The 18,691-nt window shown below is 34.9% G+C and overlaps 1 protein-coding gene across 5 annotated transcripts in view; it reads right to left on the reverse strand.

Moving 5' to 3' along the window:
- Window positions 1-18,691, reverse strand: part of SLC16A12 (solute carrier family 16 member 12) — a 115,701-nt gene that overhangs the window by 96,085 nt on the left and 925 nt on the right. The gene's annotated exons all lie outside the window — the stretch shown is intronic.

Genomic DNA, 18,691 nt, shown 5'->3' on the forward strand with positions numbered 1-18,691 from the left:
TTATCTGGGGAAATTTACAGATGTTTCAGAATAATATTTTAATGCCTTAAATAGAGTACATAGGATTACAAAGGAAATCAATTATGCTGAAATATAGTTGCCAAAATAAAATTTTAAAGCATATTAAGAATTTCTTATGTAAATAGTAATACTTAAGTTATATCATGAAGAGAAACAGATTCTATGGGAAAGACATAATGTGAGGAGTGTACTCTCAGCACAGATGATGGCCGATGAAAAGATAAAGAGATGGAACATGGAATTTTGTGAATAAAGTACACAGAGAAAGATAATTTGGCTGAATAAAAGATATGGGAGAGGGAGTAATATAAAATGAAACTAGAAAAATAGATTGAAGCCAAGTTTTGAAGAACTTTAAAAATTAAACATAGAAATTCATATTTTATTCTAAATCAATAGTGTATCACTCGTTTTTTTTTCTTTTTAAGAACAATGAATATATTTTTACAGAAGCCAAAACAGGATGCTTGGACTAACAATTACACATATTCTTTTTACAAAGCCTCACAATAATGTATGAGGCATAAGACGTGCTAAATACTAGGGACTGTGTGTTCTATGAGTGTGCAAGTCTTACTATCAAGACTGTTCCACAAAATTCAGGACATATGGTTGCCATAACTATAACCTAAACTCATGTCTGAAACAAAGAACAAGGGATTGAAGAGGCAGTGTTTGCCTTGGGGAGGAATAAATGAGATCATAATGTTCTTGTCATTTTCCCTCTCATTTCCCCTTAAGCCTCTCCTTTACTTCTTTTTTGAATTATTATTGGATATGCTTGTGGTAATCAACTGAAGTACCAGGACTAATTGCCCCATACACAACTTGCCCTGTTCTTCCAGTTCATTTACAGGGAAAAGAATAAGCTGAATCTCCAGCTCATAGGTAAAAGATCACCTTCTGAAATCCTTTCAAAAAAAGCTCTCTGGAAAATTATATCTATGAGAAGGAAATATATATTGGAAGTTAGAGTTAAGAGACCTTGGAGATCATCTAATCCAAGGACTATTAAAGTGACTTGTGCAAGGTCTCAAGATAAGCCAAAATCCAAGCCTGAATTTTTTCCAACTACAGGTTCAGTGTTCTCTCTCTCTCTCTCTCTCTCTCTCTCTCTCTCTCTCTCTCTCTCTCTCTCTCTCTCTCTCTCTCTCTCTCTTTCTTTCTTTTTGTCTCTCTCTGTTTCTATCTCTGCCTCTGTCTCTGTTTCTCTCTATCTCTATCTAGTCCTCTGTCTCTCTGTCTTTCTCTTTTCCTATCTGTCTCTGTCTTTTTATCTCTCTCTCTCTCTCTCTCTCTCTCTCTCTCTCTCTCTCTCTCTCTCTTCTCTCTATCTCTCTGTGTGTCTCTCTATGTCTTTCTGTGTGCCTCTGTCTCTCTGTCTCTTTCCATTTGTCTCTCTTTTTCTCTCTCTGTCTCTCTCACTTTGTCTCACTGTCACTGTCTCTGTCTCTCTCTGGCTGTGTGTGTATGTATCTCTGTGTGTCTCTGTCTCTTTCTATGTGTCTATCTCTTTATCTGTCTCTCTCTGTGTGACTCTGTCTCTCTGTCTCTATGCATCTATCTATCTCTGTATGTGTCTCTCATTTTTTTTATCTGTCTCTTAATCTACCTCAGTCTCTTTGTCTCTCTCTGCCTCTCCCCCTGTCTCTCTCTCTCCACCATGTCTCTTCTCAAGAGTGTTTTGCTTCTGACCAATACTTCCCCAAAACTGCCCTCCTTTCTATCTGGTCCTTCCTTCTCTCATCCCACTTCCCTACTGCCTTTAAATTAAGATAGATTTCTCTACCCAATGGAGTGTGTATGTTTTATTTATTCTGAATCATTTCCAATGAGAGTAAGGATCAAACATTTCTCGCCCCCCTCCATTTTCCCCTCCTCTATAATTTACCCCACTTTACCTCTCCATTCCTTTCTTTCCAAATGCAATCCTTTTTCTCACTCCTTTTTTTGGGGGAACATTATTTCAACATAGTCTATACCCATGTTCTTTGTTTATATCCATGCCCTCTATCTATGTATACTCTTTCTATCTGCCTTAAAAATTACACAGTTCTTATTGAATCCTTTATTATTTTTCTTTTCTCTTTACTTTTTTATGCTTCTATTGATTCTTGCATTTTAGAGTTAAATGTTCTATTCAGTTCTGGTCTGCCATTAATTTAATTAAACAGTTATTTTTTCTGTAAAGGATTATACTCAAATTTGTTGGGTAGGTGATTCTTGGTTGTAATTCAAGATCTTTTGCCCTTCAGAACAATCATATTTCAATTCCTCCAATACTTTAATGCAGAAGTTGCTAAATCTTGGGTTATCCTGACTGAAAATGTTTCTATCTGAATGTTTGCAATATTTTCTCCTTAACTTGGTAGCTTTAGAATTTGGTTCTAGTATTCCTGAGAGTTTTCATTTTGGGTTCTCTTTCAGGAGGTGATTGGTGGATTCTTTCCATCTCTTGAAAGCCGATATATAAGTATTCCTTTTGATCATGCTTTCCGATAATCCAATAATTTTAAGCTATTTCTCCTCGATCTATTTTTTATATTAGTTGTTCTTCAAAAGAGATATTTCACATTTTCTTCTACTTTTCCATTCATTTACTTTGGTTTTTCTTGATGTCTCATTCAGTCATTAGCTTACAATTGACCATTTTTATTTTTAAGGAATTATTTCCTATATTGAATTTTTATTCCTCCTTTTTGACTTGACCAATTCTAATTTTTTAAAATTAGTTTATTCAGTGAATTTTTGTACATTTTTTTTCATTTGGCTAATACTACTTTTTAAGATGTTCTATTTAGCAAATTTTTCTACAACACTTTCTTCTGGCTATTTTTACTTCTTAAGGAGTTCTCTTTAGTGCATTTTTAATACCTTTTTAAGTTGTTTTTTCAAGTATTATTTTCTTCACTAATTTTTGGATCTCATTTACAAAAATGTTGACTCCTTTTTCATGATTTTCTTGCATCATTCATTTCTTCTCCCAATTTTTTCCTTCTATTTCTCTTACGTGGCTTTTAAAATATTTTTTGAACTCTTCCAGGAAATCTTTGGATTTCAGGTTTGTTTAGTTTGGGATTTTATGTTTTTGTTTGTTTCTTTTGCTTTGCTTTTGGTCTTGAGACATATTCACACTTTTCTTTTAAGTTTTGCATATAACTGCTTTGATTTTATTTTCTTCTGAATTCATGTTTTGATCTTCCCTACCACCAAACAGCTTTTCTATGGTGAGATCCTTTTTTGTTGTTGTTTGCTTATTTTTAACTTATTTCTTAAATTTCAATTTTCTTAATTTGACTTTATTTTAAAATCTGACTCTACTCTGAGTGGAGGGAGCAATATTCCAAACTTTGGACTTTTCTTGCTGCTGCTCTTGGAGCTAGTTTTGAGGTCTGTACATTTTTAGTTCTTATGATCTAAATTCAGTATGCTCTAAGGAGAGGTGTAATCATTACTCTTTTGGCCTGTGCTTTAGTCTGTGAGTGACCACAAGCACTCTTTTCCACCCTTGAATAGTGATTAGAGTTCCCACTCCTGCAATTGTTCTTCCTTACCCTGAGACTATGACCTGGAATCATGTATGAGCAATGCAACAGAATCCTACACCTCATGCCAGCAAAAGGTACCTTGATACCAACTGTGGGCTGAGAGTTTCAGAAGTCACCACTGCTGCTAATTCAGCCACTCCCCAGGACTATTGTTGACTTGCTGGGATGCAATATGTGCTGATATGGCCTGCACTGGACTACTCACACCCCATTAAAATAAATCTTTACTTTCAACTTTCTAAATTGTCTTGGATTGGAAAATTGTTTCAATCCAACCTTTTGTTGGTTCTCCTCCAGAATTCATTTTGAGGAGTTATTTTAAAATTATTTGGAGGGAAATTTGGGAGAGCTCAAATAAATCCCTGTCTTTTCTCTGCTGTATTGACTCCCTGCCCTTTATGCTATGTGAACTTACAAGTTAATTAACTTCTCAACTATAGATTATATATTTGTCAAGAGAAAAAATTATTTTCAGTTAGTCACCATTTACTATCAAAAGTGCAAGATCAGACACACACACACATATTTAATTGTAACCTTCTTGGGGGAGGTGGGAAGGAAGGGAATAAAAATTAAGTAAAAAGTGCATACCAGACAAAAGAAAACCTACAAAAAAGCAAAGATAGACAGCTCTGAACACAATCTGTAGTATTTATCACATAAGTTTTCTTAAAATGGAAATATATTGCTTTATATTTTGAATCCTCACATGTTCTGCTGAACAGCTCTGAACACAATCTGTAGTATTTATCATATAAGTTTTCTTAAAATGGAAATATATTGCTTTATATTTTGAATCCTCACATGTTCTGCTGTGCACATGGTAATTCTCCTCCCCACCCTATTTTGTATTTAAGTTTAAAAAAAAACAAACCCTTGGTGGGACAAAGCCAATTTGGCAGAGTAAAAACAGAAAGATAGACTTACCCAACTTTTTCCTCAAACTACTCCAACTTCCTTTAAATAATAATTTTCAAAAAATTTTAGAACATCACGATACCCAAAAAGACAGAGTAGAACATTTTCCAATTAAAGGCGATTTAGAAGCTCAGTAGAAAAGATCTGTGACAACAGAGTGGGAGTTCAATGTGCAGTCCTGTTGCAGAGTATGCCGGTGCAGCCCCAGACCCAACTCTAGTCTTGGGCCCAGTCTCTGAGTCAGCAGCTATGTTGGAGGCTTCTGGACCTCTCAGCCAAGACACAAAGAGGACTTGGAGGGTCAATGGAGAAGGTCTGTGGAATGGGGTGGGAGTCTGGTATACAGTCCCAGCACAGCCAGGGTCTACAGAGCCCCAGTCCAGCCAGCATACTAGATCTTACAGCTACAGTGAGGCGGGGACACACCTAACAGCTCTAGGGTTGAAAAGAGTGTTTGGAGTTAGACTCCTAGAAGGATTTCTGAAAACAGCTGAACAAAACCCCTGAAGCTTGAGACAATGCATTCTCCACCCTAGAAACAGAGCCTTACTTTAAGCTGAGTAATAGGCTGACAATGAGCAGACAACACAAAAAATTTCTGATCATTGAAAGTTATTATGGTGATAAGAAAGATCAAAATACGCACTCAGAAGATGATAACAAAGTCAAAGCTCCTATATCCAAAACCTCTAAGAAAAATAAAAATTTGGTTCAGGCCATGGAAGAGCTCAAAAGGGACTTTGAAAATCAAGTAAGAGAAAGAGAGGAAAAATTAGGGAAAGAATTGAGAGAGATGCAAAAGGAAATTAAAAAAAAATTAATGAGCAGAAGAATGCTTTAAAAAGCAAAATTGGCCATTTGGGAAAGGAAATACAAAAGCTCACTGAGGAAAGCAATTTCTTAAAAAATAGAATTGAACAAATGGAATCTAATGATTTTATGAGGAATCAAGATACAATAAAGCAATACCAAAAAAGAAAAAGAAAAAATAGATTGGGGGGGGGGAGGGAATGTGAAATATCTCATTGTAAAAACAACTGACCTGGAAAACAGATCCAAGAGAGATAATTTTTAAATTATTGGTCTACTCGAAAGGCATGATCATAAAAACAGCCTGGACATCATCTTTCAAGAAATTATCAAAGAAAATTGTGCTGATATTCTAGAAACAGAAGGTAAAATAGAAATTGAAAGAATCTACCAATTATCTCCTGAAAGAGATCCCAAAATGGAAACTCCCAGGAATATTATAGTCAAATTTCAGAACTCCCAGGTCAAGGAGAAAATCTTGCAAGCATCCAGAAAGAAACAATTCAAGTATAGTGATGCCACAGTCAGAATAACACAACATTGAGCAGCTTCTACATTAAAGTTTTGGAGGGCTTAAAATATGATATTCTGCAGAGCAGTTGAGATAGGAATACAACCAAATCATCTACCCAACAAAACTGAATATAATTCTTCAGAGAAAAAGGTGGTTACTCAATGAAACAGAGGATTTTCAAGCATTTTTGATGAAAAGACCAAAGCTGAATGGAAAATTTGGTTTTCAAATACAAGACCCTGGAGAAGCATAAGAAAGTAATCAGAAAAGTGATAATCATAAAGGACTTAGTAAAGTTTATCTCTTTACACTCCTATGTGGGAGGATGATACTTCTAACTCATTAGAACTTTCTTATTATTGTGAAAATTAAAAGGAATATATAGACAGAGGACATGGCTGTGAGGTGAATGTGAAAGGATATCTTAAAAAAAATAATGAAATTAAGGGGTGAAAGAGGAATGTACTGGGGAAAAGGGAAAGGGAGAAGTGGAAGGGTGCAAATTATCTACCATTAAAAAAGAGGCAAGAAAAAGCTTTTATTCTGGAGGGGAGAGATGGAGGAGAGGGTAAGTAAATGAACCTTACTCTCATCAGAATTGTCTCAAATAGGAAATAACATATACATACTTAATAAGGGTATAGAAATCTATCCTTACCCTGCAGGAAAATAGGAATGGAATGGGATATGGGAAGGGAGAGAAGTTAATAAAAGAGAGAGCATATTGGGGGAGAAGTGGTCAGTAACAAAACAATTTTAAGGAGGGACAGGATGAAAGAAGAGAGAGAATAAATGGGAGGGAAATATAGTTAGCAATAGTAATTGCAAAAAAAATTTTAGAGGCAAGTTTCTTTGATAAGCCTCATATCTCAAACATAGAGGGAACTGAGTCAAATTTATTTAGGAAATAAGAATCATGCCCTAATTGATAAATGATTTTAAAAAGGATGATCTGTGCCAAAAGAGTTACAAATTCATGCATATCCTCAATCTAATAACACTACTAGGTATGAATACTGAAAGAGATTCAGAAGGAAAAAAATAAAAAGTAAAATAACCCTTTTGTACAAAAAAAAATCATAGCAGCTCTCTTCTCAGGACAAAAAAAATTAGGAATTGATTGTATGCCCATCAATTGGGGAATAACTCAATAAACTGTTATGTATTTATGATGGAATATTATCAAATATTATCATTCTCTGAGAAATGATGAGTAGGATGCTATCAGTTAAAAAAAGCAACCAACAACAAGAACAACAACCTGGAAAGTCCTTCATGAACAAAGTGAAATATACTGCATACAAATAATAGCAATATTCCAGGATGACCAGCTGTGAATGGCTTTGCTATTCTCAGCAGTACAATTATCCACAACTACTCTGAAGGAATTATGATGAAAAATCCTATCCATATCCAGAGAAATAACTGATTGTGCCTGAATACATAATGAAGCATTCTCTCTCTCTCTCTCTCTCTCTCTCTCTCTCTCTCTCTCTCTCTCTCTCTCTCTCTCTCTCTCTTTTTTAACTTAATTTTTCTTGAGGGTTTTCATTTTCACCAGGGTGGGAAATCTATCTTTTCTTTCATAGCTTGACTTCTGTGAAAAACAAATATTTTGTATGACTTCACATGTAGTTTCTTAACTGTGGGTAAAAATAAGGAAGAGAACCTAGAACTCAAATATCTTAAAAATATGTAAAAATTATTTTGAATGAAACTGGGAAAAATTTAACTAGCTAGTTAATTTTTTAAAATTTAAAATAAAAAAGCAGAAGTTGGAAAAAAACATAGCCTGTCCTCAGGAAGCTCCCATTTTAATGTGGAAAACATTTAAACACCCCTACAATTAACCACATGTATTGTTCCTTCATTACACCAGGAAGAAAACCAACAATAACAAGTTTCCTAAATTCCAATACTCACTCTCTCTAGATCATAGATTTTCCACCACCTGGAATCAAGAAAGTTATCTATATTCTTTGGAGATTACAACAAAAAATCAATTGTTTACCCACTAAACCAACTTGACAAGTTCTTTTCCTCTTGGAGTTTCCAATCTAGTAGTGGGAAAAACATAAATGATTCCTACCTTCCAGTCCAATGAAATTAACGACTTGACAAAAGCCATAGCAATTAAAATAATTCATATGGGCTTGAATGATATCCCTACTCTATTATATTTTCAGGGTACATGTTGTCATCATTGGAACTGAAGAGGGATTAGAAATTGTTATCTAGAATTATTGGTTCCTGGAAAACACAGAAACCTCATTCTTGATGATTAAAACAAATGAAGATATATTTCAAAACAGAAGCCAATCCTTTCCATATTTCAGCACCAGCAATGGATGATGTGTAAAGCAGAGGTTTCATTACTCCACATCTAAACATAGCAAAGTGTTATATTGGCTTTATGATTTCCTTTGTGATTTAAGAGCACATGGTGATCAGTTATTTCCTGCCTTGGCCTTCCCCTCCCCAGAGATCTATGAAATCATGTATGACTTTAAAATTCTGTGATTCTATATTTTCCAGAATAAAATAGGAGTGATTGTAGATGATGTGTGTGACACATGGTATAACTGTTTTTCATTCACTCCCTGATTGTTGTTCTTCCAACTTTGAAATTCTGTGATTCATTGATTCTACTTTGCACTAATTCTCTCCTTCCTGTCTTGTTAGAGAAAATGTCATGTCTGTCTTATTCAAGCAGAGATGTTTCATTGGAGCTTTCCTATCACCTATCTTAGTTGGCCAGAGTCTGATACTACAGTGGGAGGTCAAGGTCATGGGAGGAGGTAAATCCCTTTATAGGAAATTTCTTTCTTGCACATGTGAGGTTCCATATACTTATTTTAGGAGGAATTAACAGTAATAACATACAGGTCTAGTGGGCATACTCAAATCCAAGATTCAAAGAGGAAATGAGATAATGGGATAATCGGCTCAGAAAACAGAAAACAACATTGCTGGTCTCCCGTGACACAACTAACTCAGAAGCTGATGACGCCACACTGTGCCAAATTGAAGTCTTCTGCACCTCTCTCATGACCCACACCACCCACATGGATTGTCACAAAGCAACACAGCTGGAAGCTTGATGATCTTCAGCAGCCCAGAGAGGCTAGTATCACATTCTTGCATGGGAAAAACAAAAAGAAACTTCACGAAAATAGATTTTTACTTCCTACAGTCTCAATTAAAAACTTGCTGATTCTGGCTACAGAGTTGTTGTTTTGTCAAATTACATCTTAAGCAAAAACTGTCAAATATAATTAGAGATGGTTAGCTAATCTTCTTTAATACTCCAATCAAAATATATAACAATTAATATCTGTAAGGTAGATACTGATTTCTGTATCAAATAAAACTATGATAGCTTGTACTTGAGATCTTCTGGGTTCCACCTCTATATGGAATAGCCATCGTATATGGTCAATTTGATTATTTCAATTAATTTAAATCATCAGCTACATGAAGGATCACTTATTTGGAAATCCCTTTCTTTGTCATTTGGTCCAACTTTTTCATTTTAATTATTTTAAACTGAAGCCCAGACAGGTTAAGTGGTTTTCCCAGGGTCATATAGATTTGGACTCAGGTCCTCTGATTCTGAATTCATCATTCTTACCATCATACATTAAGCCACTTCTTTTCCCAAAATATGAGGAGAGGGAATAAAATATTATCACCAATTGCATTTTATCAAAGTCATAATTAAAACAAAGCAACTAGAGCTTTGCCCTAGAACACTACTTTGAAGGAGGAATCCTTCTAGGGGAAACTTTCCATTCCCAGGAGACTCCCTCCCCCTGTGAGATAACTATCAGCCTTCATGACCCTTCTCTTTAGCCCAGATCTTACTCTTACTCCTCCCACCCCCTTCCTTCAGAATCCTTCAGAAACTATCTATAGTTTCCATCTCATAGATCTGCTTCCCTCTAACCTTTAACAGAAACATGAGGCTCACAGTCTCATCATCTTCTGAACCTTGTGCTGCCATTCTCTCCTCAGTCTCCCCCATCTTTGGGGAACTCTTCTCTGAACCATTGACTTCTCTACTTCCCAGCCCACTCCATTCCTCACTTAACTATTTTTGTCACATAAATGTGGTCTTGTCAGTCCATCTATAGAAACTCTCAGATCAATATCATCTATCTCAATTATTCTCTATTTTTTCCTGCTTTGGATGAAATTAACACAAAAGTTGAAGCATACCACCTAAATAATGAAATCAGGGTAGAAGGTAGAATGAAAGAGAAATTACTTGTAAGACTCAATCCCATCATATGGAGCATCCTTTTGTTGTTAAATAAGATCATACTAAGTCTGACATGGCTCGTGGTGTCACTTGTGACCTTTCATATATAAGCATGAGACCCCTGCCCATCATCAATATTTTGAGTTTTTGTAACCATAAAGACGATTTATTTGGTCTATTCACATTCTAGATCACCCCAGTGAAGATATTTGCCAGTCCGGCAGTTTATGGCTGTGAAAATTCTTCAGCATAGACTAAGGCATTCACATCCTAAGCCTCATGTGAACTACTCCATCTAATAATCCAGGTACAAGTGATGGGCTTTTTCTACATGGAAAAAAATTTATTTTATGTGGATTTGAAAAAAAAACTGCTCCTGAAACAAAGAGCTCTAAAGGAACTTCCTTAGGTTTCCTGATTATGATATCAAAACTCACTGGACTCCTCAAATCTTTCATTACTATCCCTGCTACATAGAGAAGTAGCCCTTTGGTTTCATGCTGGATATGAGTAGAATCTTCATGGAAAAGTTTTCTCAGCTAGTTTCCATGCCCTGTACTGTGCCCTCCCTAACTCTTATGAGAGCTGTGAAAAAAAATGTGTAGGAAAAGTATCTCTCATCAAATTTCAATGTGTAGTAATAACTAAGAATAATGACCTCTATCAATCACAGATGCTATGTGGATTTTGAAATTAAAACAATACGGGAGAGTATAGGCCAGTTAAAAAAAATACTGATTTTGTAGAAAAACAATAAAATGTGATGAGAAAAAAAATACTAAAAGAAATAGTCTATGAGAGAATTTTCTGAAGTTATATACAAATTGATCAGAGTTAAACAACATTCAAAGTAAAAAAGATGCTTCATCAATCAGATGAAATACTGAAGGTCATAATCCAAGTACCTATGATTTGATTTGATTATTAAACTAGCAAAAGTGAAAGATCATTAAACTCAATAAATGTTTGTTTAGCACCTACCATGTAGAAGGCTGAGCTCCTTCTTCAAGGAGCTGACATTCTATTGGGGGATACAAAATGTACACAGATAAGGAATATTGATAGAAAAGAAAAATTCTAGTAACTGAAGGAATGAAGAAAGGTCCCATGGGGGTAGGGAGGACACCTGAGCTATCTTGAAAGGATCTAGGGATCCCAGAGCCAGTAATGAAGAGGTACAATAATCCAGGCAAGGAAAAATGTGTGAAAAGATGGAGGGGCTTCCACAGATAGCTACAATTATGGCTGAGCCATAGAGTGTGAGAGGGAATAATAATGAAACAGTACATGTATTTGGCCTTTTTTAAAAATGAAAATCAGACATGAAAATCAAAATCCAAATGAGTCATTTAGATTGAGTCTATCAGTCCCATATGTATGCCATTTAAATCATATTTCTTTCCCATATGACAGCCAAATACTAAGTAAAAACATTTAAAATTTCTTCCTTTTTTAAAATCGTATGCTAGCAGAGGCCCAAGCACCAGGAAATGAACTGCCACACTTTAGATTTTAATCAAACTGGCCTAGTTCCTAAATGGCATCACCTACCTCAATGACTCTTAAACAGTTGTCTCCCTGAAATACCCTCACTTCCTCCTCATTTCTGCCTCTTGGAATGCTTAGTTTCCTTTCCTCTGCCATTTCAGCCCAGCACCATGTTCCACAAGCAGTCCTTCACCATGCAAGAGTAGTTCTTAGGGATCTTTCTCTCTTCAAATCATGTGTATCCTTATCTCTTTATATCTTGAACCTCTTCCAAAATGATATAAAAGCTCTGAAGTCAATACTCTTGATTTTTGTAACTACAGTGCCTAGGACTATGCCTTAACATGTAGTACTTCATTAATGTTTCCTGGCCAAATGAATGAATGAATGCATTGAATAAGAAAATAAAGCTAAAAATGGTAGTGATACAGAGATGTTATAATAACTGATGGTAGAGAAATACCCATATGAAATCAAAAGCTGTTCTGAAGTACTGTATAATTGTACTTTTTGCTATTGTAGTTCAGTCATTTACCGACATGTCTGACTCTTTCTGACCCCATTTAGGATTTTCTTGGCAAAGAAAGTGGATTACTATTTCCTCCTCCAACACATTTCACAGATAAGGAAACTAAGACAAACAGGGGTAAGGGACTCACCCAGGGTCATATAGTTAGAAGGGTCCAAAGTAAGATTTGAACTCAGGAAAAAAGTCTTCCTGGTTCCAGGCCTTTCACTCTATCCACTGTATCATCAAGATGCTCTGAATGTTTGTACTGTTGAATAAATATGGTTTTAAATGCTTTGAAATATCTTGGAATATCCTAGGAGTCAAGATTTCAAAGCAGAAAGATTGACCACTTTATCAATAAAAGAAAATAAATGAAGAACAAGGAAGCACTATGAAACAACCAAATGGTTAAAGATTAAAAACATCAAGTCATTTGGTTTTGGATTAACATAGGCTATATCAATGAGATGTCAATTGATCATGTAATAGAAATTACATCAAAACATAAATTAACTGACTCTTCTAGCTGGTTAGACTAGATTGCATGTTTTAACATTATATAAGTATGACTTCCATTAATTATTGAGTTGGCTGAATTTTTCACATTTTCCTATATTGGAGGTGAAAAGTAAAAAAAGTCAGACATCATTGCAATTCCATTCAACAAATACTTGTTGAAGGTATGTGCCAGATCCCACTGGATATTTGAATTTCAAATATCTATTCAATCAATGAATCATTTCCAAGCATGCAGATTTGAATGTTTCATAGGCTAATTATAATAATCAGCTGAAAGGTGGGAGTAGGGGAAACATTCACTTAGTTTATTTGGTTTTTCCCTATTGAATTGATTAAAGTTATACCTTCCATTTAGTCCAATTAGTTAGAAATATCAAATGGCTATGATGTAATAAAATAGTTCGTTTAATTTTATTTTCCCAGTAAACTGATTAATTTATGTCTATACAGCTCAAATTAGTTAGAAAAATCAAATAGCCATGATATCACTAAATAGTTCCCTTAATTGGCCAATTTCCCATTTTTCAACTAATTTGATATCAGCTTGAACTAAGCTTTCAGTACTACAGTCTCACAGTAAATGCATCCCACTCTTGACCTCAGCTTCTATTCAATATGGTGCCAGTGATTTCTTTCATTCTGACCATCTGTTATTAAGACAACTGATACTCATTTGCTTAATTGACTTGTCTTTGAAAAGTGAAGAAGCCATTGGCTTCTTCCTTTAAAATGATTTACCTTTTTTTTTTTTTAAAGCAACTCCTGTTATGTCCTCTGGCCTGTTTATTTTTGAAGCCACAGCTTCAAAGAGATGAAATTACTAAATCAAATGATTCAACTGGTCTGGAATGGGGTCACTCATGCAGCTGTGTATTTTCTCAGGCAAATCAGTTCACCTATCTCTCCATGGAAATTGACAAAAAACACCAATTGAAATCAGAGTTTATGTGCAACAAACAGGTAGGTCTATCTTCAACTGTCTTGTGAATATAGTTTAGGGGTTAGAAAATAGTAACTCACCTAAAAATGTCTAGAAGGAACTTAAAATGTATTAGATTCTAAGGTAATTATAATATTGAAACATTCAACATGATAAACATATACATGGCAATTTTTCATGCTGATTTGAGGATACATCCTGCTCTTCAGAATTAAATTTGAAAGTTATGGGTTCATGTCTTCTATACATTCAATATAGTGACTGTTAATACTGAACAGTTACTCAAAAATACCAAGCTCTCTTCTTTCTTTTATGTACAGGAAACATTCTATAATATCTCCTGGTCTTCTGAGATTTGGAGAGATGAATGGCTGACTCAAAAGAATATTAAAGGCAGTGACTTTAACCCATGTGAGATCATATGGACATTCATGATTTGTAGTTAGGGATTTTTATTTTTATTTATTTTTTGCTGAGGCAATTGGGGTTAAGTGACTTGCCCAGGGTCACACAGCTAGGAATTGTTAAGTATCTAAGTCACAGTTGAACTCTGGCCTTCCTGACTTCAAGGCCAGCACTCTATCCATTGTGCCATCTAGCTGCCCCTGTAGTTCGAGTTTTGCCTACATGTTACTTGAGGGGAAGGGTAAAGAAGTAGTATATAACACAGAGAAAAGTAAAGAAGATAGTTAAAGTTAATAACTAGAGAGGTGGATGTCTTCCTTTTATTGTTGTCCTGTCACTTTAGTCATGACTGACTCTTCACCCCAATTGTAGTTTTGTTGGCAAGATAGTTTGCTGTTTCCTTCTCCAGCTCATATACGGATGAGGAAACTGCAGCAAACTTAATACTACTTGATGTCCATATAAAGAAAGTGTCTTGCACAGGGTCACATAGCTAGGAAGCATCTGAGAACAGATTTGAATTCATAAAGATGATTCTTCCTAACTTTAAGCCCAGTGTTGTATGCACTGCCACACATACCTGCCACATTTATCTTTTTATCATAGCCTTATCACCAATATGTGAGTAGGTACAGCAATTTATTCATTTAGGTATAATCCTGAATGGTGAGAAGGATCCCCAATGAAGAAAAGGCATAAAGGGAGAAAAGGTTCCTCTCTCCTGGATTCCTAGGCAACTAAATAAGTAATCTCTTAAGGAGGATTCAACAGATGGTAGTAATTTATTATGAGGCAATAGAAAGCCTGGGAGTCAAGAGAAACAATTCTTAATATCTGTGTTACCATGAGCAATTATTTAAATCCTCTCAGCTGCACTTTCTTCATGTAAAATGGAGATAACATCTACCATGTCTATCTATCCATCATTCTATCAAAGTTCTATTTCTCTAGAGTCATTGTGAAGATGAAATGAGACAGTATATGTATGTAAAATGCTTTATAAACTTTAAAACATAATATAAATGTCAGTTACCATCATTATTATTATTTCTAAGAGTTTCATGTGATTTTCCAAGTTTCCCATTTTTCACCTTTTCACCATCATGCACAATATTAAATAGACATCACAACAAAGTTGATTTCCCTTGATGCAAACTAAAAGACAATATGCTTGAATCAGCCATTCTCTTATGACTGAATTTAGTTTTCTAAATTAAACAACTAAACTATTTTAAGGACAAGTTTTAAGCATATAAAATTAAAACATATAAATTATATGCAACATAACTTGCAATTAGCACTGAACTGGCCAGATCTTAGCATATTTTCAGAACTTCTTTACAATAGGATTTGGACCCTACTTTCTACAATAATAAAAATAAAGTTTTGACTAGATTGGTTATCTAAAGATTTTTTTCTTAAGTTCTAAGATCTTAGACTTCAAGCTTATATTAAATATAAACACAAAATGCTTGGCTAAAGATAAAGAATGCATCAATATTCAACTAGAGTGGACAAAATACCCTTCTTTGGCTAAAGGTGACTGAAAAGCAGCCAACTACATTTTGATAATCCTTTCTTTTAATAATGCAATAAACAAACCCCAGCTTGCATGCCAAGTCATTTTTGAAGCATGAAGTTTTAAATAAAGCTTACTAAGATAATGCTAAAGTTGGGGGCAACTGATAAAAATAATAACTAATAATTACTAATAGATCCATCCATCAATATCAATAGTGACAACTTAGATCTAAGTTTAAAGGAATAAAGAGAAGAAAATACAGAAACTAAAGCTAATATAAACTGGAAAACATCTTTGAAACTAAACTAAACTAGGCATTTCTGACCAACAAATTTATAATATGAATGATCAACAGCACTATGAAACCAGAATGGCAAAATGATGTGAAGAGAGCAATTCTTCTCCTATACTTCATTAAATTCTACCTACCTAACTAGCTAATTCTGACTTACTAACTAGTTCTATTCCAAAGGAAATGTTATTTCATTCACTTTTCATGAACTGCATAAAATCATCAAATAATCAAACTAAGTACTACAATGTATATAGATGTAGATCATTACTAATATTGTTTCAACTTTCATAAAGAAAGAATGAAATGTTGTACAATAGTAGATAGGAAACTAACTGTACATCTTCTCTCCCACCACTGATACAAGTGACTTTAAGACTATAAGTTATACAACAGTTGCTGATTTACACTAGTAAAGGGAGCTCTCTATGCCAATGGAATAAGATTAGATGGTTTCCTTTTCCCAAAAAGCATAAAGCCCCCCCCCCCAAAGCATAAAAAGTATCATTTGTGAATGAAGGGCATGGATTTGAATGATTTATCTCAATAATGTTAGGCAGAAGGATGGACTAGATGTTTTCTAAGGTCCTTTTCACCTTTGAAATCTTAAGATTCTATACTTTGGCAACAAATAGGGAAGTGCTATATGAAAACAAGAGTATTAGGTAAGAAATTTAGGTTTTCTAAATTTTAGAACCCATTTTGTCATAATCTATTTTGTGACTAAGGCAATGTTGTGAAAATAAGCCTAGATTTGGAGTGAGAAGTGGGTTCAAATCCTACTTAAGCTACTTGCTGAGACTAAGAGTAAATCACCAGTCTATCTGAATCTGTTTTCCCATCTATAAAATGAGGGATTGTATTAAATGCTGTCTAAAGTCCCTTGCAGATCTTTATCTTTATGAGCTGTGGTTTCTGGAAATTATCTTCTCCTCTTTGAAATTCAATTTCTTCTTCCATAAAAATAAGTGGTGTGGTTTAGGTGACCTCCAGGTACCCTATTACCAGTTCTACATCATCTAAAAACATTCCCTAATTGATATGAACAAGTAACAAGTAATGGACAAAATCCAACCTACCTATAGCCATATGAAAAAAAAAATGTTCCAAATCACTAATAGAGAAACTAAAGCAAGTTTGAAGTTTCATCTAACACATTAAATTGACAGAAGTGATTTAAAAAAAAAAGGAAAATGATAAATATTAGAGACTGTGGGAAAACAGGCACAATAATGCATTATTTGGTAGAGCAGTGAATTAGCCTTTCATAAGGCAATTAGGAACTGTGCTCCAAAAGTTCCTAAACTATATTCAGATATCCTTTGACCCAGTAAAATCAATAAGGATATCAAAGGAAGTGGGGAAATATGTTTTAAATATTTATGGTAACTTTTTGCAGTGGCAAAAAATTGAGGAGCCATTGGTGATAATCTGTGGTCAACAGTGACTGCTGCCCATTCAGAAGCTATTTCTGGCATGATAGTTTTGTTGTTATTGTTATGGAAAAACAAATTATAGCACAGAAAAATGGGTATCTTTCTCATTCCAAGAAACTGCTAAGTCAAAAAATAACCTTCCTATATTGTAATATTCAATCTGTATCTGATTTGAATATGTCTGAGAAACCATTAATATATGTACATATATGGCACTTCTCAGTCTTTAATTCATTGTACTCAAAATACAATCGTTTTACCAAAATGTACTAACTTGGCAAGGTAGGAAGAGTGATAAACTCAGCATCACAAGGAAAGTTCAAATCCCAGACTATACCATTTATTCCCTTCCTTTACCCTTGGTTAAGTAACTGAATAAGAAATAATCTCTGGATCTCTGTTTACTCAATTGTAAAATGATTCAGTGACTTGTAAAGTCCCTTCCAGCACTAAACCAAAATCTTATAAAATTTTAATTGGTCAAGTTATGTGGTGTCTGACTCCTCGGGACCCCATTTGAGATTTCTGGACAAAGCTAATGGAGAGGTTTGCCATTTCTTTCTCCAGCTCACTTTACAAATGAGAAACTGAAACAAACAGGGCTAAGTGACTTGCCAGGGATCACAGAGCTAGTAAGTGTGTCTGAAGCTAGATTTGAACAGAGGAAGACTAGTGTTCCTGACTCCTGTCTGGGCACTTTATCGACTGCGCCACCTAGCTTTGTAAACTCAAATTATAATTTTTTTTTAAATGTTTCAGAATTGTGAAAATCATTGCATAATACCATCCCCCCCAAAAAAAGTTTTTTTAAACTCCTCCCAGTGCTTAAGGAAACAGTGTGTTCTACCTGACCTACTGCAAATATGACTCATGCATCCAAGCACGACGAGTTTATTCAACAAAAATTAAAAGTCAACTTTGCACAAGTACTATGCCAGGTGCTTGGAGGAATAGTTAAATAAGATGTAGCTTTTGCCTTCATGGAGCTCACATTATATCACAGGGTTAAAACACAAAAACAGATACCCTAATATACAATGGTATATGATAAATCCATCAAACAATTGCAAGACCAAGTACTCTAGATAATGACATTTGTCTCCAAGTTGGGAACATCTTAGTTACATATCCCTCCTGAAATACACGAAAACATTTTAGGTCACTTTCTTAAGCAATTTTCTAGAGCAATTGCTGTGCTTTGAATTCAGCTTAAGAAGGGAATCGTGAAACCTTTCAAAGTTTAAAACAATTTTAATATAACTCAATTACCTCATATCACAAGCAAAAAGTAACTCTTTTCCTCTAGTGAAAAAGACACAAGTTTAAAAGAAAGAACCCAGAGGAAATGAGATTTGTATTTGGAAATCCCAGGAAATCGGAAAACCAACGGGGATCTCCCTACGATCGAGCCCCCATGAGAATCCAGAGGAGTCAGCCAAGAAGGTTGCCTGCCTCTCCCGGCTTCCGAATCGCTGCTAGCAGAGTCCTGCTTGGTCTGATTTCTAG

This window comes from Sminthopsis crassicaudata, chromosome 2 (assembly GCF_048593235.1).
Source record: "Sminthopsis crassicaudata isolate SCR6 chromosome 2, ASM4859323v1, whole genome shotgun sequence".
Classification (NCBI taxonomy): domain Eukaryota; kingdom Metazoa; phylum Chordata; class Mammalia; order Dasyuromorphia; family Dasyuridae; genus Sminthopsis; species Sminthopsis crassicaudata.